The sequence below is a fragment of the Macaca nemestrina genome, chromosome 13, assembly GCF_043159975.1.
Source record: "Macaca nemestrina isolate mMacNem1 chromosome 13, mMacNem.hap1, whole genome shotgun sequence".
Classification (NCBI taxonomy): domain Eukaryota; kingdom Metazoa; phylum Chordata; class Mammalia; order Primates; family Cercopithecidae; genus Macaca; species Macaca nemestrina.
In genome coordinates, this window is record NC_092137.1 from 70,322,050 (window position 1) to 70,344,084 (window position 22,035).

Consider the following 22,035-nt stretch of genomic DNA (forward strand, 5'->3'; position numbering starts at 1 on the left):
CACAAATAAAATTTAAAACAGGGGCCAGGCACGGTGGCTAACACCTGTAATCCCAGCACTTTGGGAGGCTGAGGCGGGAGGATCACTTGAGGTCAAGAGTTTGAGACCAGCCTGGCCAACATGGTGAAACCCCAACTCTACTAAAAATATAAAATTAGCCAGGCATAGTGGCAGGCACCTGTAACCCCAGCTACTCGGGAAGCTGAGGCAGGAGAATCACTTGAACCCGGGAGGCGGAGCTTGCAGTGAGCTGAGATTGCGCCATTGCACTCCACCTAGGCGACAAGAGCAAAACTCCATCTCAAAAAAAGAAAAAACAAAAAAAAAGCTAAAATTTAAAACAGGTTATATGCTTTTGCTACTTTTTTTTTTTTTTTTTTTGAGACAGGGTCTGGCTCTGTTGCCCAGGCTGGAGTGCAGTCATATGATCTCAGCTCACTGCAACCTCTGCCTCCTAAGATCAAGCTATCCTCCCACGTCAGTTGGCTCAGTAGTAGAGACATGGTCTCTACTGCCCAGGCTGGTCCTGAACTCCTGAGCTCAAAAGATCCACCCACCTCAGCCTCCCAAAGTGCTGGGATTACAGGGATAAGCCACTGTGCCCAGCCAATATACACATTCTAAATCAAATAATTATAAAATTTTTTTAAATAAATGGGTGCCAGACAAGATGGCTAATGTCTGTAACCTCAGCACTTTGGGATGCTGAGGCAGGAGAACTGATTGAGTTCAAGACCACCCTGAGCAACATAGTATGACCTCATCTCCACTAAAAATAAAAATAAATTAGCCAGGCATGATGATGTGAGCCTGCAGTCCCAGCTACTCAGGAAGCTGAGGCAGGAAGATCACTTGAGCTCGGGAGATCAAGGCTGCAGTGAGCTATGATTGAGCCACTGCACTCCAACCTGGGATACAGAGGACGACCCTGTCTCAATCAATCAATCAATCTATCCATCAATGGGGACCATGAATGGTGGCTCATGCCTGTAATTCCAAATTGTGGGATTACACTTTGAGAGGCAGAGATAGGAGGATTGCTTGAAGCCAGTAGCTAGAGGCTGCAGTGTGCTATGCCGGCACCACCGTACTCTAGCCTGAATGAAAAAGCAAGATGTTGTCTCTAAAAAGAAATTTAAGCCAGGCACGGTGGCTCATGCCTATAATCCCAGCACGTTGGGAGGCCAAGGCAGGTGGATCACTTGCGGTCAGGAGTTCAAGACCAGTCTGGCCAACATGGAGAAACCCCATCTCTACTAAAAATACAAAAATTAGCTGGGCTTGGTGGCACATGCATGTAGTTCTAGCTACTCAACAGGCTGAGGCTGGAGAATTGCTTGAACCCAGGAGGCAGAAGTTGAGCCAAGATCACACCATTGTACTCCAGGCTGGGCAACAGCAAGACTCCGTCTCAAAAACTAAAATTAAATTTAAAAATAAAAAATAAGGCCGGGCACGGTGGCTCACACCTGTAATCCGAGCACTTTGGGAGGCCGAGGCAGTTGGATCATGAGGTCAGGAGATCAAGACCATCCCTGGTTAACACGGTGAAACCCCGTCTCTATTAAAAAAATACAAAAAAAATTAGCTGGGCATGGCAGCGGGCGCCTGTAGTCCCAGCTACTCAGGAGGCTGAGGCAGGAGATGGCGTGAACCCAGGAAGCGGAGCTTGCAGTGAGCCGAGATCGTGCCACTGCACTTCAGCCTGGGTAACAGAGCGAGACTCCGTCTCAAAAAAATAAAAAATAAATAAAAAATAAATGAGAACATTCTATCCATACTGTTCCTCATTCGCTTTTTTCACTGATACAGAAACCTACTTCCATCCTTTTTTTTTTTTTTTTTTTTTTTTTGAGACGGTGTCTCGCTCTGTCACCCAGGCTGGAGTGCAGTGGTCGGATCTCAGCTCACTGCAAGCTCCGCCTCCCAGGTTCACGCCATTCTCCTGCCTCAGCCTCCTGAGTACAGCCTCCTGAGTAGCTGGGACTACAGGCGCCCGCCACCTCACCCGGCTAGTTTTTTGTATTTTTTAGTAGAGACGGGGTTTCACCGTGTTAGCCAGGATGGTCTCGATCTCCTGACCTCATGATCCACCCGTCTCGGCCTCCCAAAGTGCTGGGATTACAGGTACTTCCATCTTTTAACAGCCACATAGTACTTCATACTACCCCTACTTGTGGATATTTACCACTGCAATAAACATCCTTGTCTAGAGAACTCTGTGCTCAAGGGTAAGCACTTCTTTGTATTCTCTGCCCGTTTCCTACCAGGGTTTGTCTTTTTCTTATTGATTTGTAGAAACTCTTTATAGATATTAGCCTATTGTCTATTACATATATTGCAAAATTTTTCTGCCAACCTATTGGCTGTCTTCTAACTTCGTTTATAATGACTTTTGCCAGACAGAAGTTTTTCATTTTTATGTAGCAAAACCCATTACAAACCAAAAGTACACAGACGGCCAGGCGTGGTGGCTCATACCTGTAATCCTAGCACTTTGGGAGCCTGAGGTCAGGAGTTCAAGACCAGCCTGGTCAACATAGTGAAACCCCATCTCTACTAAAAATACAAAAATTAGCTGGGTGTGGTGGTGAACACCTGTAGTCCCAGCTACTTGGGAGGCTAAGACAGGAGAATTGCTCGAACCTGGGAGACGGAGGTTGCAGTGAGCTGAGATTTGTGCCAGTGCACTCCAGCCTGGGTGACAGAGTGAGACTCCCTCTCAAAGAAAAAAAAAAAAAAGTAGTACAGAGACAGGAGCAGTGCACCCCAAGCTCTGATCCAAACAGCCTCTTCTGCTTAGGCTCCTGTGGTGAAATGGCTGGTTAGGCATTCATTTTCTGAGCTGTTCACATCTGGTTTTATAGCCAGAATGGTGGTGAAAATGGGTCAAGGTAAAAAGGGGCAAAAAGAATTGTGAAGATTTTAATGTATTTGTTTGAGTTATTTGGAAGTTGCTTTTTAAATGCTTGCGGTCATGAACTAACAATGTTGAAAGAATCCTGAACCACTGAAAATTCAAAAACATCTATATGAACAATTATCTGAGTATTTCCAGACTCTTCCAAATTATGTGGACTTTTTAGGGCATTTTCTGCTGTCACTGTGAAGCAGATGACTGAACATAGCTCAAGAAAAATAAATTTCAGACTCCAAAGGAACAGAAAGGCTCAAGAGTCCATTGACTCCTACAGTTTTAAGAAAGAAACCTTTTTAAAAGCTTCCATTCAGCCTCTCACAGATGATTAGCACTGGCTCAGCTCAATCTGATCTTAAACAGTTAAAAAATCCTAGCGGCCAAATGGGATTTTGCCTGCAAGAGGGCCACAGGCTTTTCCCCCAAGAATTAATGGCGCCTGTTACCTGCAAAGGAAGATCCAGGACTTTGTGGAGCTTGTCCTACTTGGCCAGAACACCCTAGGCCCCATTAAGACTCTGCATTACTTAGGCAGTACAGAAAGCAAGACTGAAAGGTGGTCCTAGCCACCTTCCCTCTAGCTGAAACTTGATACTCATTTAGGAACTTGCTTTCTGGGAAATGAAAGTCATGCCATGAAATCATTCTTCAGTACCTAGCAATACTAGGAGGAGAAGCCCTGGAGTTCGGGGCTCCAGTGAACTAAGATTGTGCCAAGCCTGGGAGACACAGCAAGACCCTGTCCAAAAAAAAAAACAAAAAACAAAACAAACAAAAAAAAGACACCCCACAAGGAGAAACAGACATTCGCCTCAAAGATACTTTTTTCTTTTCTTTTTCTTTTTTTTTTTTTTTGAGACGGAGTCTTGTTCCGTCATTCAGGTTGGAGTGCTGTGGTGCAATCTCGGCTCACTGCAACCTCCACCTCCTGGGTTCAAGCAATTCGCCTGCCACAGCTGGGATTACAGGCACGTGCCATCACACCCAGCTAATTTATGTATTTTTAGTAGAGACGCGGTTTCACCATGTTGGCCAGGCTGGTCTTGAACTCCTGACCTCAAGTGATCTGCCCACCTCAGCCTCCCAAAGTGCTGGGATGACAGGCATGGGCCACCACGCCCAGCCTCAGTGCTACTCTGAAGCCACTATTGCTACAAAAAAATCCTTCCTTTCACGAGGCTCATGCCAAACAACTACACTCTTCCTCACTGCTATCATCTGCAGACCTTCCAGCTATCAAGGACTTTGGCCTCTGAGGCACAGAATGCCTTTCCACCTCAAGTCACACCCTTTGCCTGATCATGGCTTTCTATATTTCTGCATCTCCTTGTTTTTACTTCTACAGCTTCTGTTCTTCAACTTCATTGGGATTTCCAGCCCCTTGACAACCCCACTCTCTATCATATGCCACCTATCACTCCTCTCTTGGGTTCATTTCTTTCTCTAGCCAGCTAGAGGCCACTTTCCTACCAATACCCTAGACCCCCCTATTCCATGTCTTCCATTTGCCCCACAAAACACAGCTACTATCTGAACACAAATGTCCTCCTTTGTTTTAACCCCAAGTTGCTTTGTGCTGCTAAAGCAACCATGAAGTCATGAGGGCTACTTCCTCTAAAATTCATCATCTCCTATGTTAGCTGGGTCTTCAGCCCAACTCAGGTGTCCTCCTACAGCAGCTTTTAAAAACCATACCATTCTGCCCACTACCAGCAGATGACCTCAACTTCTGCCCAAAGAAAACAAAACTCAAAAGAAGAAAACTCCAACTTTCTGTCTCCCAGAATCTTACCAAATCCCTCTGCCCAATTACATCCTTTGCCCCATCAAACGAAATTTAAAAGTGCCTAGAAGAGCCTGGCATGATGGCACATGCCTGTAGTCCCAGTTACTTGGGAGGCTGAGGCAGGAGGATTATTTGAGCCCAGGACTCTGAAGACAGTCTGGGTAACACAATAAGACCCTGTCTCTAAAAAATATGAATAAATTTAAATATTTTTTTTAAATGCTCAGCCAGGTGCAGTGGCTCTCATCTATAATCCCAGCACTTTGGGAGGCCAAGATGGGAGGATTATCTGAGCTCAGAAGTTCAAGACCAGGCTGGGCACAGTGGTTCACACCTGTAATCCCAGCACTTTAGGAGGCCAAGGCAGGTGGATCACCTGAGGTCAGGAGTTCGAGACCAGCCAGGTCAACATGGTGAAATCCTGTCTCTACTAAAAAAAAATTGGCCAGGCATGGTGGCATGCATCTATAGTCCTAGCTACTCGGGAGGCTGAGGTGGGAGAACTGCTTAAACCCAGGAGGTGGAGGTTGCAGTGAGCCAAGATTTTGCCACTACACTCCAGCCTGGGCAACAGTGAGACTCTCTCTCAAATAAAAAGAAAAGTTCAAGACCAGCTTGGGCTACATAGTGAGACTTTCATCTCTACTGAAAATTTTTAAAATGGCCGGGTGTAGTGGCTCATGCCTGTAATCCTAGCACTTTGGGAGGCTGAGGCAGGCAGATTGCTTGAGCTCAGGAGTTCATGACTAGCCTGGTCAACATGGAAAAACCCTGTCTCTACAAAAAATACAAAAACTTGGTTGGGCATGGTGGTGCATGCCTGTAGCCCCAGCTACTCAGGAGACTGAAGCAGGAGGATCACTTGAGCTCAGAAGATGGAGACTGCAGTGAGCTACAATCACACTACTGTACTCCAGCTTGAGCAACAGAGACCTTGTTTTCAAAAAAAAAAAAAATGTTGAGCAGAGTGTTGGCAAAAGGTAGGAAAGCAATAAAGGGTGCTTTATTGCACCTGGCCAATAATTTTTAATACCATGAATGATAATAGATTTTCCTTTGTATTAATGCTACCTCTGACCATAGTATAAGCAAAACTGTTTATTTTTTAAAACAATCCAGTTTTCACAAAACTCACCTAGTTCTCTAGATCCAAAAGCTGGAAACAATCTCTCCTCCCTCTGAATTCCTACAGATTAGGTGGTGGTAATGTTCATCTCAGTGGTAGCCCTGTCCTTTGTTCAGCTCAAGTTTAATCTCTCTGCCAGTACTCAGAACGCAGTAACCCCTTCTCCCCAAGGGCCTTGCTCAACAATTTTTATTTCTATTTTCAATTGTTATTTATTTTAGAGACAAGGTCTCACTCTGTGGCCCAGGCTGGAATACAGTTGCATGATCACAGCTCACTGCAGTCTTGACCTCCCAGGCTCAAGAGATCCTCCCACCTCAGTCTCCCAAGTAGCTGGAACTACAGGTGCATGCCACCATGCCTGGCTAATTTTTTAATTTTTTTTGTGGAGACAGGGTCTTATCATGTTGCCCAGGCTGTTCTCAAATTCCTGGGCTCAAGTGATCCTCCACTTCAGCTTCCCAAAGTGTTTATTTATTTTTCCAATCTTCAACTTCTCCCTCTTATCCAGCTCTTTCCCCACAGCAAAAGGACATGCTTGGGTCTCAAAATGTAAATCAATAGCCCTCTCCACAACCCATGTCTTCCTTTCACTAACTCTTCTCACTTTATAGACAAGCTTCTTAAAAGTGCAGCTTCCCTGACTGGGTCCACATCCTTGCTTCTCATTCACTAGCTACAGAGCTACCATCCAGTAAGAGTGAATTCCTCTTGCCAAAGGTTCTGCTCTTTGGAAAATGGCTTCAGTGATTATCAAAGAAGCACAAGGAAAAGAAGTATGCTGTATTGCTATTAATTCAGAGTTTTAATAATATTAATAATTTTTTGTTTTTGAGACAGTCTCGCTCTGTCACCCAGATTGGAGTGCACTGGCGTGATCTCAGTTCACTGCAACCTCCGCCTCCTGGATTCAAGTTATTCTCCTGCCTCAGCCTCCCAAGTAGCTGGGATTACAGGCACACACCACCATGCCTGGCTAATTTTTGTATTTTTAGTAGAGATGGGGTTTCACCATGTTGGCCAGGCTGGTCTCGAACTCCTGACCTCAGATGATCCACCCGCCTCGGCCTCCCAAAGTGCTAGATTACAGGCGTGAGCCACCACACCCAGCCAATAATTTTTTTTTTTTTTTTTTTTTTGAGACGGTGTCTCGCTCTGTCGCCCAGGCTGGAGTGCAGTGGCCGGATCTCAGCTCGCTGCAAGCTCCGCCTCCCGGGTTTACGCCATTCTCCTCCTGCCTCAGCCTCCCGAGTAGCTGGGACTACAGGCGCCCGCCACCTCGCCCGGTTCGTTCATAATTTTTAATACTATGAATGATAATAGATTCTCCTTTGTATTAATGCTACCTCTGACCATAGTATAAGCAAAACTGTTTAAAGTGTTCTTTAAAACAACCCTGTTTTCACAAAACTCACCTACCTCTCTCAATTTAAAAGCTAGAAAAAATCTCTCCTCCCTCTGAATTCCCACAGATTAATCTGTATCTGTCACATCCTAACACTCTATCTACAATTAAAATTATTTTTATACTGAACAAAAGTTCCTCAAAAGCAGGCTCAATTCAAGTTATCACAGAACTCTCTGCAGTTAAAAAATATTTGAAAATGAATAAATGTACTTTATAAACACCTGTTACAGAAGGGCTAATTTTAATTATAAATCAGTCTAATCAACTCATTAAATCAGGCCACCTGAAAAACCTCCACTGTCATTTTGCTAACTTAATGTTAGTTTTCCTTATGTATTGAAGCTAATAAAGTTGCATTCACTCATTCATATCCTATAATTTAGGCTTTCACTCATTGAAACATGCCTTGAAAAGTCTCAAATACTGACACTCATGATACTGTGTCATTTTGGTTTCAGTCTGGAATAACTAGGATAAGTCAGTGAGGTCAGCATTACCCAGTCTGAAAGGGATGAGCAGGGCATTCCTAGGGGAAGAATGCATTTGCCTCCTCCCTCACCCAAAAAATACTCAGGGAAATGCTCCTCCAGGAAAGACTGAGACTTAACTCTCAGGCAGTGCCTGCTCCCGTCTGCTTCAATTCCTTTCATACAAGCTGAGTGGCAGCTCCTCATCATGGATGTGGCTTTGCCACTAGCTGGACCTTCCTAGGGTTGCTCATTTCTGAAACAAGAAAATTTGCCTTGGGGACCTCAAGTGTTTTTTTTTTGTTTTGTTTTGTTTTTAATAGAGATGGGGTCTCACTATGTTGCTGGAGCTGGTCTCCAAGTTCTGGGCTCAAGTGATCCTCCTGCCTCAGCCTCTCAAAGTACTGGGATAATATAGGTGTGAACCACTGCACCCAACCCCTCAAACTTTTTCATGCTGATATTCTGTGAATAATCATACATTATTTACCCATTTGAAAATCAGATTTCAGGCTGGGCGCGGCAGCTCAAGCCTATAATCCCAGGACTTTGGGAGGCCGAGGCAGACAGAACACCTGAGGTCAGGAGTTCAAGACCAGCCTGGCCAACATGGTGAAACCCCTGTCTCTACTAAAAATACAGAAAGTTAGCCAGGCGTGGTGGCACACGCCTGTAGTCCCAGCTACTCAGGAGGCTGAGGCAGGAGAATTGCTTGAACCCGGGAGGCGGAGGTTGCAGTGAGCAGAGATGGTGGCACTGCACTTGAGCCTGGGCGACAGAGCGAGACTTTGTCTCAAAAAAAAAAAAAAAAGGCCGGGCGCGGTGGCTCAAGCCTGTAATCCCAGCACTTTGGGAGGCCGAGACGGGCGGATCACGAGGTCAGGAGATCGAGACCATCCTGGTTAACACGGTGAAACCCCGTCTCTACTAAAAAATACAAAAACTAGCCGGGCGAGGTGGCGGGCGCCTGTAGTCTCAGCTACTCGGGAGGCTGAGGCAGGAGAATGGCGGGAACCCGGGAGGCGGAGCTTGCAGTGAGCTGAGATCCGGCCACAGCACTCCAGCCTGGGCGACAGAGCAAGACTCCGCCTCAAAAAAAAAAAAAAAAAAATCAGATTTTATTTTGAAAAGCAGGTCCAATACTTAAAGAACCTGGTGGGAAATCCTTTTGTGATATGAATACCACTGCCCACAGACACCTCCAATATAACTGTTAGATCATCTATATGAGACCAACAATTCTTCCAAAGGCAGAATGTGGCAGTTGCTGTCAGGAGCTTCTTCCAAAGCACTGACATTCCTGCCCCCACAGACCCTCTGAAGAAGGTAGTTTCTTTTAACCCTTACCCAGGCAGAATTATGGGCTTGGAGTTGGTGTGCTAAGGGTAAAAAAGGTGGCCAGGAATACTCAACAGGAAACACAGGCAGGCCAGGTGACAGGCCCCAGTCCCCAGTCCCTCTGGAGCCAGAACCAGCACCTCCCAGTTTGCTTTACCCTTGTAGAGAGTGTAATTTCCAGCAGGGCTAAATATCACGAATGGCGTACAGCCAGAGGGCAGGGCCCTCTGTGTAATCCAAAACCAGAGATGGGTCAGAGAGGTTCCGGATTTAGAATTCAAGCAATGAGAAGGAAGGGAGGTGAAGAGCCTCCTACAGCAGACCTATAAAGTAGGGGCCCTCTTTGGGCAAGATCCAGGTTGCCAGTAGGAAATCTCCTACCTCCATGACCCTCCTCAATTGTTCCAGGGACTCTCAGCAGGCTGATCTTCTAGGAGGAGAGATCCAGTGACTGGGACTCAAGTGATACCAGCTTACCAGTTTTGAAAACACTCCTTCTGCCGGGCGCGGTGGCTCAAGCCTGTAATCCCAGCACTTTGGGAGGCTGAGACGGGTAGATCACGAGGTCAGGAGATCGAGACCATCCTGGTTAACACGGTGAAACCTCGTCTCTACTAAAAAATACAAAAACTAGCCGGGCGAGGTGGCGGGCGCCTGTAGTCTCAGCTACTCGGGAGGCTGAGGCAGGAGAATGGCGTAAACCCGGGAGGCGGAGCTTGCAGTGAGCTGAGATCCGGCCACTGCACTCCAGCCTGGGCGACAGAGCGAGACTCCCTCTCAAAAAAAGAAAAAAAAAAAGAAAGAAAGAAAACACTCCTTCTTTGTGGAATTACCAGCTCATAGAGCAGAAAAGTCCTATGGTGCCTCCATGTCCTCCCTCTCACTATAAAATCTAAGCAACATGATTTGTCCCTAAACAACCCAGCAAAACTACAGTGTGAGGTTGTGGGAAGACTGTTTCACACAGCTCAACATGCCTCAAGGAGAAAGATTCCACTAGTAATTCTCTCACTCACTCATTTACTGGATCATCATTTTCTGACTGCCCACAATGCACCAAGCACTGAGGTGCAAGATGCCTTGCAGGATTCTTAGCAGACACCAGTCTAGCAATTGCAGGAGAATTTCTGTTAACACTGACCCTGTTGATTCTGAACTCCTCATAGGAGATAATTACATTTTGTATTTATACTATTTGAATGAGTCAGTTAAATAATTTAATCCCATAAGTATGACTGCCTTGAAAAACTGAAGTGACTTAAGGGACTCCTGATTTTCTACTCATTAAAGCAGCTCCTCTCAGGATCTCTATCAGCTAGCGAATACACAAGTGGAGGTACCATGGAATTCCAAAAATAAACAAACCTAATGACTTCACAATTTTTTTTTCTCATTTAACTAACTCAAAAAAGCCCTTCTGTCACTGGTCTAAGTCAATATGCTTTTACTGTATTACTTTCAAAGAAATGAAGCCAGAATTCAATAAAGAAATGAGAAATGAACTTTGAGGATGAATATCTGAGTTTGAATCCTAATTCTGCATTCTCAGATATATTCAGCCTCAAAGTTCATTCCTCATTTCTCCACTCCCTGTCTCTTAGAGATGAATTTTCCAAGGAGGGACAGACAGAGCAAAAGCTGCCACCTGGAGCTAGGAGCAGTGAAGAGGTGGGCAGAAGAAGAGACAACTGTTACTTGAACGTGGTGGGTGGGCTGAAACAAGACAAAACTATTTTACCTTGGTGGGCTTGGTAATGAAGAGCCATTGTAGGCTCTTGAACAGATAGTGGTGATAAAAGCAGTGATCAGCGCAGGTTTTATGGTGTAGCATGCAAAATGAATGAAGCAGAAAATGAGATTAGAGAAACCAGTTAGTAAGCTGTAATGGCAATACAAGTCTGAAATAATAAGGTAGCAACTAGGGTGGGCAGTGGGATTATAAAGAAATGGATCAATCTTAAGACACTTTATAGAGTAAGCGCTGATTTGACAGTCTCTCAGGTAGGAAGAGGAGAACAGAGTAACAAATCACTGATAACACCAAGGTGTTTGTCTACACCAAAATTGGAAGATTACCTATCAGTGTACATACAAACAAAAAACAAAAAAAAGTAATAATCCAAAACACACAGGATTCTGTTACCTAAGTCACCATAATGTCACTTTGTAAAGTAATTTTTATTTTTTTCCGAGACAGGGACTCACTGTCACCCAAGCTGGAGTGCAATGGCACGATCATGGCTCACTGCAGCCTCGAACTCCTAGGCTCAAGGGATCCTCCCACCTCAGCCTCCCAAAGTGCTGGGATTACAGGCATGAGCCACTGCGCCCAGCCTAAAGTAATTTTTAAATGCTGTTGGGGCTGTTGTTTATGATTACTGCCCACTCCTACCTCTCCCTACTCTCTACTCTTTAGGTTCTAATTGAGACCACACACTCCTCTCCAGTGTCTCTCAAGGAGACTTCCGGCAGGAAGGGAAGAACCAAAATACCACCTCCCCTCCAAGCCTGTCAAGGGTGCCAAATCTAGGGGAGTCTCCACTCCCACCTACTGCTTCTACTTTAGAAGTAATTTTTTTCTCTAAATGGAAATCTCCAGCCTATAGAACACTTCCTCTTGGATGTACCTCTAGCTCTTCAAATTCAACCCCAGGAAACAAATCCATCTTCCCCTTCTAGAGGAGTGGCTCCCCTTTCCAGTTAGCCCCATTTCCATCACGACAGGTAACCCTCCAATTTTGGTGTAGACAAACACCTTGGCATTATCAGTGACTTGTTACTCTGTTCTCCTCAAACTCCTGGGCTCAAGCAATCTGCCTGCCTCAACCTCCCAAAGTGCTGGGATTACAGGAATGATGAGCCACTGCACCTAGCCTATTTCCTTTTTTTTTTTTTTTTTTTTTTTTGAGACAGAGTCTTGCTCTGTCACCCAGGCTGGAGGGCAGTGGCGTGATCTCAGCTCACTGCAACCTCCGTCTCCTGCGTTCAGGCCATTCTTGTGCCTCAGTCTCCTGAGCTACTGCTGGGACTACAGGTGTGCACCACCACTCCTGGCTACTTTTGTAGAAACTTCCCAAAGTGTTGGGATTACAGGCAGAAGCCACTGCACCTGGCTGAAATAGCATTTTCTATATGCTTTGTTAGTCACATTTGATTTCATTCTTCTATGACTGTGGTCTATTTTTTTGTAGTATTTGCTTTTTTTCCTATTAATGTGTAAAAGCTCTGTGTACATTAGAGATATGCTGAAAATTGGTTTTTAACCAGTTTGTCGTCGACTTTTAATTTTGCTTATGCTGTTCCTTTTTTTAGCTATTTCATCACATATTTTCCATTATAGTTTCTGCCTTTAGTGCCATACTTTTAAAAAAATTATCTTCTAGTACATTTATTACTTTAGTTTTTATGTAAAAACTTGTAATCCATCTAGAATTAATTTTGCTACATGGTGACAGAAATTTTTTTTCTTGTCAGCCAGTTGTCCTGTATCATTTGTCCTAACACTATCCTTCCCTGTTGAAACCTAGGTCTGTTTCTGGACTTTCTAATCTATTCTGAGCTCTCCTCCTTGACAAGAATCCTTCTTCCCAGTTGGACTAGTTTTTCATTTATCCACAACAGGTTTTACGAAGGTTGCTGCTTTTATTGTTGCCTTTACCTAGAATATCCTCCAATTTTTCCTCCATAGATCCTTCAATGTAAAACCATTATGAGGATAAGCAGTAAGTGCTATTCAAAACAAGAAATACCTTCAAAAGAGGGAAGATAATGGAAAAGTAAACATCAGAGGGTCTACAGATTATTCTTTGTGTAGCTAAAGAAATATTCATGAAGGCTGGACAGAGTAGCTCATGCTTTTATTCCCAACACTTTGGGAGGCCAAGGAAGTTGAATTGCTTGAGGCCACAGGCCAGTTCGAGACCAGCCTGGGCAACATACCAAGACCCTGTCACTAAAAAACAAAAAAAAAAATAGCCAGGTCTGGTGGTGAGCACCTGTAAGTGTTAGTTACTCAGGGGGCTAAGGTGGGAGGATTGCCTGAGGCCAGGAGTTTGAGGTTACAATGAGCTATGATCACATCATAGCACTTCACTCCAGCCTTGGCAACAGAACAAAACCATGTCTCGAAAAAAAAAAAAAAAGAGGCGTATGAAGCTCTTTACTCCCCTTGGTGGGCTCTGGACACACAGAAGTGAACCCAGAAGTGATTTTAGGATGAAGAGTTTGAGAGAGTTAAATTGCTTGCAAAATAGAATGAGAGAAGTATTTGGAGTTCTAGTGGTAATATGCTGAGGAGAGTTTGCAGAGGAGAGAAAGATAAGATTATAAAAGACCAAGGCTGGCAGGGCGAGGTGGCTCACACCTGTAATCCCAGCACTTTGGGAAGCCGAGGTGGGCAGATCACCCAAGGCTGGGAGTTCGAGACAAGCCTGACCAACAGGGAGAAACCCTGTCTCAATCAAAAATACAAAAATTAGCCAGGCATGATAGTGCATATCTGTAATCCCAGCTACTTGGGAGGCTGAGGCAGGAGAATCACTTGAACCTGGGAGGCAAAAGTTGCGGTGAGCCGAGATCGTGCCATTGCACTCCAGCCCAGGCAACAAGAGCAAAACTCCGTCTCAGAAAAAAAAAACCAAAAAAACAAAAAACACAAGGCCAACATATGTGGGTGATATGAGTAATGACAAATCCCTACTGGAGGGGTGGGCAAGAGTACTCTGAGGAACAGGAATAACCAGTATTAGAATTCAAGTTGCTTACTTTGTTGCTATGTTCAATGTTCAATTCTCTCCATTATCCCAAACCTTTGATAAAAGTCTGCAACACATATAAAGGCTTTAGCTGTGAGTTCTACATCTGTATCAATGTGGATGGAAACAAGGACAGTGTACTTGATCTAGTAAACCATCCATAATCTGAATAAATTCAGTGGAAGCAAGAGCTCAAAATCAGAGCACCTGGGAATTTGAAGAAATCTGAAGAAGGAATCAGGACAATTCCTGCTGTAAGTTGAAGAATGACATTTTAAGCCAAAACTTTAAGGAAAAGGATGACTCTAGCTAGCTGATGGGTTACACTAGGATGCTGAATCCTTAGACTCTTAAACCAAATTACATGAGGTTCCATAGTGATTTACAGAAACAGCCAGCAGGGGAGGTGCCAATTACTTTGCTTGCACAAGAAACAAACTGAGGATCATACGCCCCACCTCTTCTCCATTCTGCATGCTCCTAAAGAGGTCTTCTGGCCCCTACTGCACCTAAGGGTGGCCTTAGTCAACTCTCAAGTTTTCTCTCAAGGTTCTAGCCCTCAGATGCTTCCTCTCCAGGACTTCCATTTTACTTAAGAGTCTGAATCTCAGCTTAACCTTTAATTGTTCTTGAATAAGAAAAGAAAGAACCACATCCTAGACATCTTACAAACGGAGCCTATTAAATTCCCAGGGGGGGAATAGAAGACAGTGATGCTAAAGCATGTTAATAAATGACCCTAGTTGGTGATGCTTCTAAATCAAGGAAATGAGGAGGAGGAGGAGGAGGTTTGGAATGGGGAAAAAGAATGGTTTGATGAAGAATATAATTTGGCTTGAGACATGCTGAGTTTAAGATGCTTAAGAGCTATCCAGGTTACAATGCCAATAGTGTTTGGCTATTATGAGTAAGAAACTCAGAAGAGAGAGAAATCTAGGTGGGGGATGATAGTATTAAAGTACTTGATGTATTAGTGGTAGCTGAACCAATAAATATAGATGGCATCATCTAGAGACAGTACATAGAGGGAGTAGAGACAGTTGGGCATAGTGGCACCCACCTATGTAATCTCAGCTACTCAGGGAGGCTGAGACAGGAGGATTGCTTGAGCACAGGAGTTTGAGGCTGCAGTGAACTGTGATCACACCACCGCATTCTAGCCTGGGTGACAGAGCAAGACTTTGTCTCTTTATTCATTTTTAAAATTTTTATTTATTTTGAGATGGAGTCTTGCTCTGTTGCCCAGGCCGGAGTGCAGTGGCGTGATCTCAGCTCACTGCAACCTAAGACCTTCCCTAACAGCCTTCCTAAAGCTGCTAACAAGTTTTCCAGTTATAGGCCAATTAATACTTAGCAAATGCCAGCTGGGCACGGTGGCTCACGCCCATAATCCCAGGACTTTGGGAGGCCGAGGTGGGTGGATCATGAGGTCAAAAGTTCAAGACCAGCCTGGCCAAGATGGTGAAACCTCGTCTCTACTAAAAGTACAAAAATTAGCAGGGCACATTGGCAGGCACCTGTAATCCCAGCTACTTGGGAGGCTGAAGCAGAAGAATCACTTGAACCCGGGAGGTGGAGGTTTCAGTGAGCCGAGATTGCGCCACTGCATTCCAGCCTGAGTGACAGAGACTCCGACTCAAAAACAAAATAAAATAACGCGGCAAATACCTATAGACCAAAGAAACTACAAGCTCTATTTAAGATCTTTGAATGCCCATTTCAAGCCCTCTTCCCACTTTTCAATAAGCAAGTTGACTCCCTGGTCTTCAATTAAAACCATGGTCTTTCAGAAGAAGTGGCAAAAATGGACAAATGCCACAGGCTAACGCCCTAAGGGTGGGGCTTGTATATGCAGAATGCTGCTTACTGGATGTTCAAAGAACATACCTAAGGACATGGTCCATCCATATCTAATGTCACGGTCAAAGCTGAGCCTTTCCATCTAGTTTGTCTTATGATTAGCTAAGCCAACTATCTGAGTTGAGATCAGCCAACTAATAGATCTCACTCACGACAATAAAGACACATATATGAGGGTGTCAAGAGGACCCAGTAATTTCTTCATCAGAAGTCTTAGAGATTTCTTTCAGGTGATCTTTCCCGAGCTGTGTTGGTTGGGAATGGCATGCAGGGGAAGTAACCGGCTTGCTCTTTGGTTACTAGCTATGTCAGCTTCAATTCCTGGTACTTGGTCACCCACCCAGTCAGATTTAAATGGCAACCCACCTGTAACACACCCTGCCCACAGAGCATGAGCTTATCTTGAATTCAAGGATTGAAAAAAATATTATAGTCTAGACTGCCCATAAGATATAGAAGAGAAATTTAATAGGGAAGGTAGAAAATTGATGTCATACCCATTCCATAAAAATGAGCTACTTCCCATTTGGCACTGATCCCCATGTGTAACGTCAAAATCCTGAACTAGCAGTAAGACTTGAGACTGATGCTGAGATGAATATAGTCCCAGAGTAGAAGGAAGTGTGCTCAGAAGTGCTCTAGAGAAATTCTGACGGAGGTCCAACCTAGGGAAGAGAGCCTCAGAGAAGCCCTCCTATCTTGTATCCAGAAGCCAGTGATGGCCATGGCCATGATGGCACCATAGCATTTACCACTTCCTGTTTCCACTGGGATGGAGAAGAGGATTCAAAGTGGGCGAAAGAATGCAGAATTCTTCCTTCCTCCTCATTTCAGAGTTCCATTGTGGATTAGAGCTATCTATCCTTTTGCAGACACACAGGAAATAGTGATTATTACCTTCATCTGGAATTTCAGATGAAGGTAATAGTAACATTATCTTCATCTGGAATTACTCCATTTGATGTCCATTCCTTTGGAATAAATATTCACTCTTTCCAAAACTGTACTCCACCAAACACATATTCTGTAAGATTTTAATAAATATTCCTTCAGGAAAAAAAAAAAAAAAAAGGATCTCTAGTTAAATACGTTTGAAAAATGTTACATATTCTACTTCCCTTTTGGAGTTTTACAATGCATATTAAAAGCTCTTTTTGAGGTGGAGGCAGCTGGACAGCTAACATGAAATCCAGGGCAAGAGCTCAACGAAGCTAAGAGCCTTGTTCTAGAAGGCAGCGGGACAGACTAGCATGACATCTAATTAGCCCAAAGAGCAGATGGCAAAGTTCAAGGTGGTCAACACAGGGAGATCTGTGCATGGACAGAACTCTACCTACTAAAGCCTAGATGCAAGAAAAGGCTCTAGTATCAGGTAAGTGACCTGGCCAGGGGAAGGCTGGACAGTCCCTGGTGAGGGACTGACAGCAGGGCTTTAGTCCTGGACAGGGTTAGGAAGTCCAGGCAGAGAAACAAGACAACGCTTGTATTTCTAGGTAAAAGTCAAAATAAAGGTGAGACGGCGGGAAAGCAGAAACTGATAGGCAGAGAGCTGTCATTCAGGGCACAGAACACATGCCCAGGAGTTCCTTCCTACTGGAGACACTGGTTCTAATATCCTAGTGATCAGCAGATCCTGCTTTCCACTAGACCTCATGTATGAGGCTGCAGGGGTTGAGAGGAGAGAAAATGGTGTGGGAGGTTCAGAAATCTCAAGTAGTGCTGATTCCATTAAGGTAGGAGGTACAGACCTTGCCAAACTTGGGGGATAGGGAGGAGAGGCCGTTCCTAGGCTGCCCACTAGGGAAATGTGTCCAAAAAAATTAGCTACAACCCAAGAGTCCTCAGTAAAGCCAAAAGTCTGGATCAAAAATAAAGTGCTCTAGACTTAGGATAGGAATACGGACAGTGAAATTTTTTTTTTTTTTTTTTTTTTTTTTGAGACGGAGTCTCACTCTGTCGCCCGGGCTGGAGTACAGTGGCCGGATCTCAGCTCACTGCAAGCTCCGCCTCCCGGGTTTACATCATTCTCCTGCCTCAGCCTCCCGAGTAGCTGGGACTATAGGCGCCTGCCACCTCGCCCAGCTAGTTTTTTGTATTTTTTTAGTAGAGACGGGGTTTCACTGTGTTAGCCAGGATGGTCTCGATCTCCTGGCCTCGTGATCCGCCCGTCTCAGCCTCCCAAAGTGCTGGGATTACAGGCTTGAGCCACCGCGCCCGGCCGGACAGTGAAATTGAACCTCAGGGTGGAGGCATCTATAAACCCAATTGTAAGGAGCTCAGAAAGGCACTGAGATTTGAGTTGCCTCTGCAAAATATGCCCTTAGGGGAGAAAATGCTTTGAGAATTCTAATCATAAAGGCAGTTAGTGAGCACTGGTGAATGAAAGATGATGCCAAGTCAACTAGGAAGGGTCTCTCTTTGGCAGAAATCGGGCCAATAAAGTCGTATGCCTTCTTTGGGAGGCCAAGGTGGGTGTATCACCTGAGGCCAGGAGTTCGAGACCAGCCTGGCCAACAAGGTGAAACCCTATCTCTACTAAAAATACAAAAATTACCTGAGTGTGGTGGTGCGTGCCTGTAATCCCAGCTACTTGGGACGCTAAGGCAGGAGAATCACTTGAACCCAGGAGGTGGAAGTTGCAGTGAGCCAAGATTGCTCTACCGCACTCCAGCCTGGGTGGCAGAGTGAGACTCTGTCTCAAAAAAAAAAAAAAAAAGTTGTATGTCTTAATCATAGGGACTATCTTCACAGCTTCTGGATCAGCTATTTTGGCTCCACAAAATTAGTGCACAAGGAGGAACTGTACCTTTGCATGGACACCTCGAGTGCTTTGTCATTGCTTCTGGCATGGCTTATTTTGCTTTCCGGTAAAGCTCTTAGCATAGCTCATTGGGAAATTGAGACCAGAAGTTGTCCGTGACCACCAGCCACGAAGGAAATGCCCTACCCTTGTTGCCACTGGTGGCCTCTTTTGCGCCACCATTTTGCATCATTTCTCGGAAGCTGTTCCTCCCCCCCCTTCTAAGATCTGTGACAGTCTTGTCTGAGGACATCACAGTAAACCACAGACGCAAAGGTCCAGCACTCCTGGTTACATTCTAGCTGTCAGCAGCTCTCCACACAACACTGTGCCTCCATCCGAACGCGCTGGTGGGAAATCTGTCTACTCAGCATACCCTCTTTGGGGGTCATGGGCCTCCATAACCATCACCCTCAGCTGCTTGTTTTTTCTCAGACAAAACTGCGAAGGAAACCAAGTATTTCTTTAGGGACCCAGCATCTCTCTTCAAGGCCTTTATCTCAAACTCATTGGCGTCTCCTTCCTGTCCCTACAACTAGGAGCACAGTGCCTTCTCCTCTCTATCCCTTCCTCAGTCTAGTTCTCAGAAATCAATCTTATAAACTCATTCACAGTTCCACTTAACATGACCAAGATGTTTCACAATCAAAACCCTTCCTGGAGTCTCTTCATTTTTAACAGGGTCTCAAAGATTTAAATCAAGAAAAAGAAATTTCAATTGTGGGATTCCAAGCAATAGCAAACAGCCAGGACAAGTTTTTGAGGGGCAGGACACATTCTTGGTGCCTGAAATTATACCACTTGACAGACCAGCTCTTTGTATTCCATCACCTGACACCTTCAAGCCATCTCTTCTGCTAGCCCAGGGGCCAGGAACCCTGAATGTGTGCCAGCACCCACTGCTATCTGTCTCCCTTGGAAAAGAAAAAAAGAGACACACATAATTTTTTGTTTGTTTGTTTTTTGAGACGGAGTTTCACTCTTGTTGCCCAGGCTAGAGTGCAATGACACGATCTCCCTCCCGGGTTCAGGCGATTCTCCTGCCACAGCCTCCCAAGTGGCTGGGATTACAGACATGAGCCACCACACCCAGCTAATTTTGTATTTTTAGTAGAGACAGGGTTTCTCCATGTCAGTCAGGCTCGTCTCAAAGTACCGACATCAGGTAATCCGCCCGCCTCGGCCTCCCAAAGTGCTGGGATTACAGGTGTGAGCCACCGCGCCTGGCCGAGACACCTCTTATTTACTCACTAATCATTCAATGTTAACAGTCACAAAACAGGTGCCACCAGCTCCAGTACATGCAATAACACACCACACCCTCACCTCTAGCCCCATCACAGCTGACTTTGTGAGCCACATCAACAGATTTTATGTAGATGATAAGACAGAGTGCCGGGCGCGGTGGCTCAAGCCTGTAATCCCAGCACTTTGGGAGGCCAAGACGGGTGGATCACGAGGTCAGGAGATCGAGACCATCCTGGCTAACACAGTGAAACCCCATCTCTACTAAAAAATACAAAAAACTAGCCGGGCAAGGTGGCGTGCGCCTGTAGTCCCAGCTACTCAGGAGGCTGAGGCAGGAGAATGGCGTAAACCCGGGAGGTGGAGCTTGCAGTGAGCTGAGATCCGGCCACTGCACCCCAGCCTGGGCGACAGAGCAAGACTCCGTCTCAAAAAAAAAAAAAAAAAAAAAAAAAAAGACAGAGCCACTTTAGTAGCAAACCAATTACCAGTGTTGTTTTGACACGTGTGGCCTACACTGTGATGAAGAACAAAGACTTCTTGAAATCCTCACCTACAGCCAATTGGTATCTTTCCCACATATGTTGTTGCAGCATCTCTATATATAGAATCTAGTACTCTATAAACAGAATGTTCTAGCTAAACACGTACCAACAAGCAAAATCGCGAGGTAGGTAAAGACGGCATCTCATCACCCTTCTTTCTCCCACCCTTTCCTAAATCTCACCAGGGACAGAAAAGCTCTGTGAAAACAGCATGGGTTTTGGCGTTGTACAGACTTGAGGAGAAATAAATCCTAGCTCAGCCCTTTTATTAGCTGTGTGACCTTGGACAAGTTATATAACTTCTTTTTCAGCTTGCTCACATGCAAAAAATGGGAATACTTTATTGGTTTGTACTATAATTAAATTATATATGAAAGCATCTAATACATGCCTGGCTCTCAATGGACACAAGTTTCTGTTATCCATCTAAACTATCATGTACCTGGTATCCTCAAGCTATCAAAGCCAATGTGTGTGCCCCACACAAATCTTTTCTTTCCTAAACCCTATTGAAGCTGCCATCCCCTACAAGAGCTGATCTAATCACACTGTTAAAAGGAATGCAATTCTGATGAAATGAATTCAAGTAAAACATAAACAACATTGCTGGGTTTCTATACTAACTCTGGGTTGGGGGTATTTCTGCATTTAAAAAAGAAGCCTGGTTGGGAGGCCGAGGCAGGTGGATCAATTGAGGTCAGGAGTTCGAGACAAGCCTGGCCAACATGGTGAAACCCCATCTCTACTAAAAAACAAAAATTAGCCAAGCATGATGGCACACACCTATAATTTCAGCTACTTGGGAGGCTGAGGTGAGAGAATCACTTAAACCCAGAGGCAGAGGTTGCAATGAGCCAAGATCACACCACTGCACTCCAAGCTGGGCAACAGAGCGAGACTCTAAAAAAGAAGCCTGGAAATTCAAATGAGAGGCAGGATGTGCAATGGTGAGGTTCTCCTAAAGGACAAGAGACCAGTATTCACCTTTTCCACTGCAAGCACAGCCTCTTTTCACTCTCTCTGCGGAAGATGAGAAACCAATCCGAGCTACAGAACATCAGCTCAGATTGCTGAATGTCACACCTCAAATCAACAGCAGGTCCAGAATAGAACTTGGAGCCTTGGCTACCCCTCCTGCTCTAGTCAGCACATGTCACTTCCTTACCCAGGAAGTTATGGTGTTGTTTTTTTGTTTTCCCTAGGAGGTTTCCAACACTATTTTAAACTCTTTGGACTCAAAGCAACAGGATTTGACTGTGGTCACAGCCTTGAAACTGTGTGTGGGAGGCCTGGACCTTACTTCTAGCATCACACCTTTTTTAAATGGTCTCAACAAGGCCCAGATTAATACAGGTGGTACAATGAACCTATGTCTTGACTTGTCTCTTAGTGATCCAGGAAGGAGGATCACAGAGAAATTTCTAGGTTTTCCACATACAGGATCACAGAAGCAGATTATTCGGGCTAAAATCAGCCTAAGTATAATCATGTGACACATGTGCTATGCTGACTATAAATCACAATTCAGCATGGGAATTCTCATTATTAGGTACTCTTTGGCAGTATGTATGTTCTCCTTTGACTTTCCTGGCAAGACCCTAGTGAGCCAAGGGCACTAGCTCAGGCTAGGGTCTGAGAAGCCAAACACCCTTGGGGGAGGGAGGGTGGTGGAAAAGGCTGGCTGGCAGCTTCAGCAGGTGGTATAAAGGGGAACTGAAGGTGAAGTCTAGGGTGAGGGAAGGACTGGTCCAGGCAGGATTACTCAACAGCATGTGCTCAGGGAACTGGC

The 22,035-nt window shown here is 44.9% G+C and overlaps 1 protein-coding gene across 49 annotated transcripts in view; it reads right to left on the reverse strand.

Moving 5' to 3' along the window:
- The window catches only part of LOC105465213 (aspartic peptidase retroviral like 1), a 147,433-nt gene that overhangs the window by 82,471 nt on the left and 42,927 nt on the right, over positions 1-22,035 (reverse strand). The window contains exon 9 of one of the 49 annotated variants that reach the window (XR_011611874.1): positions 1,858-22,030. The exons of the other annotated variants lie outside the window; for them this stretch is intronic. The gene's annotated coding sequence lies outside the window, so the exon portion shown is untranslated. Of the gene's footprint in view, positions 1-1,857; positions 22,031-22,035 lie in introns of those variants that run through there. 49 annotated transcript variants of the gene reach the window in all.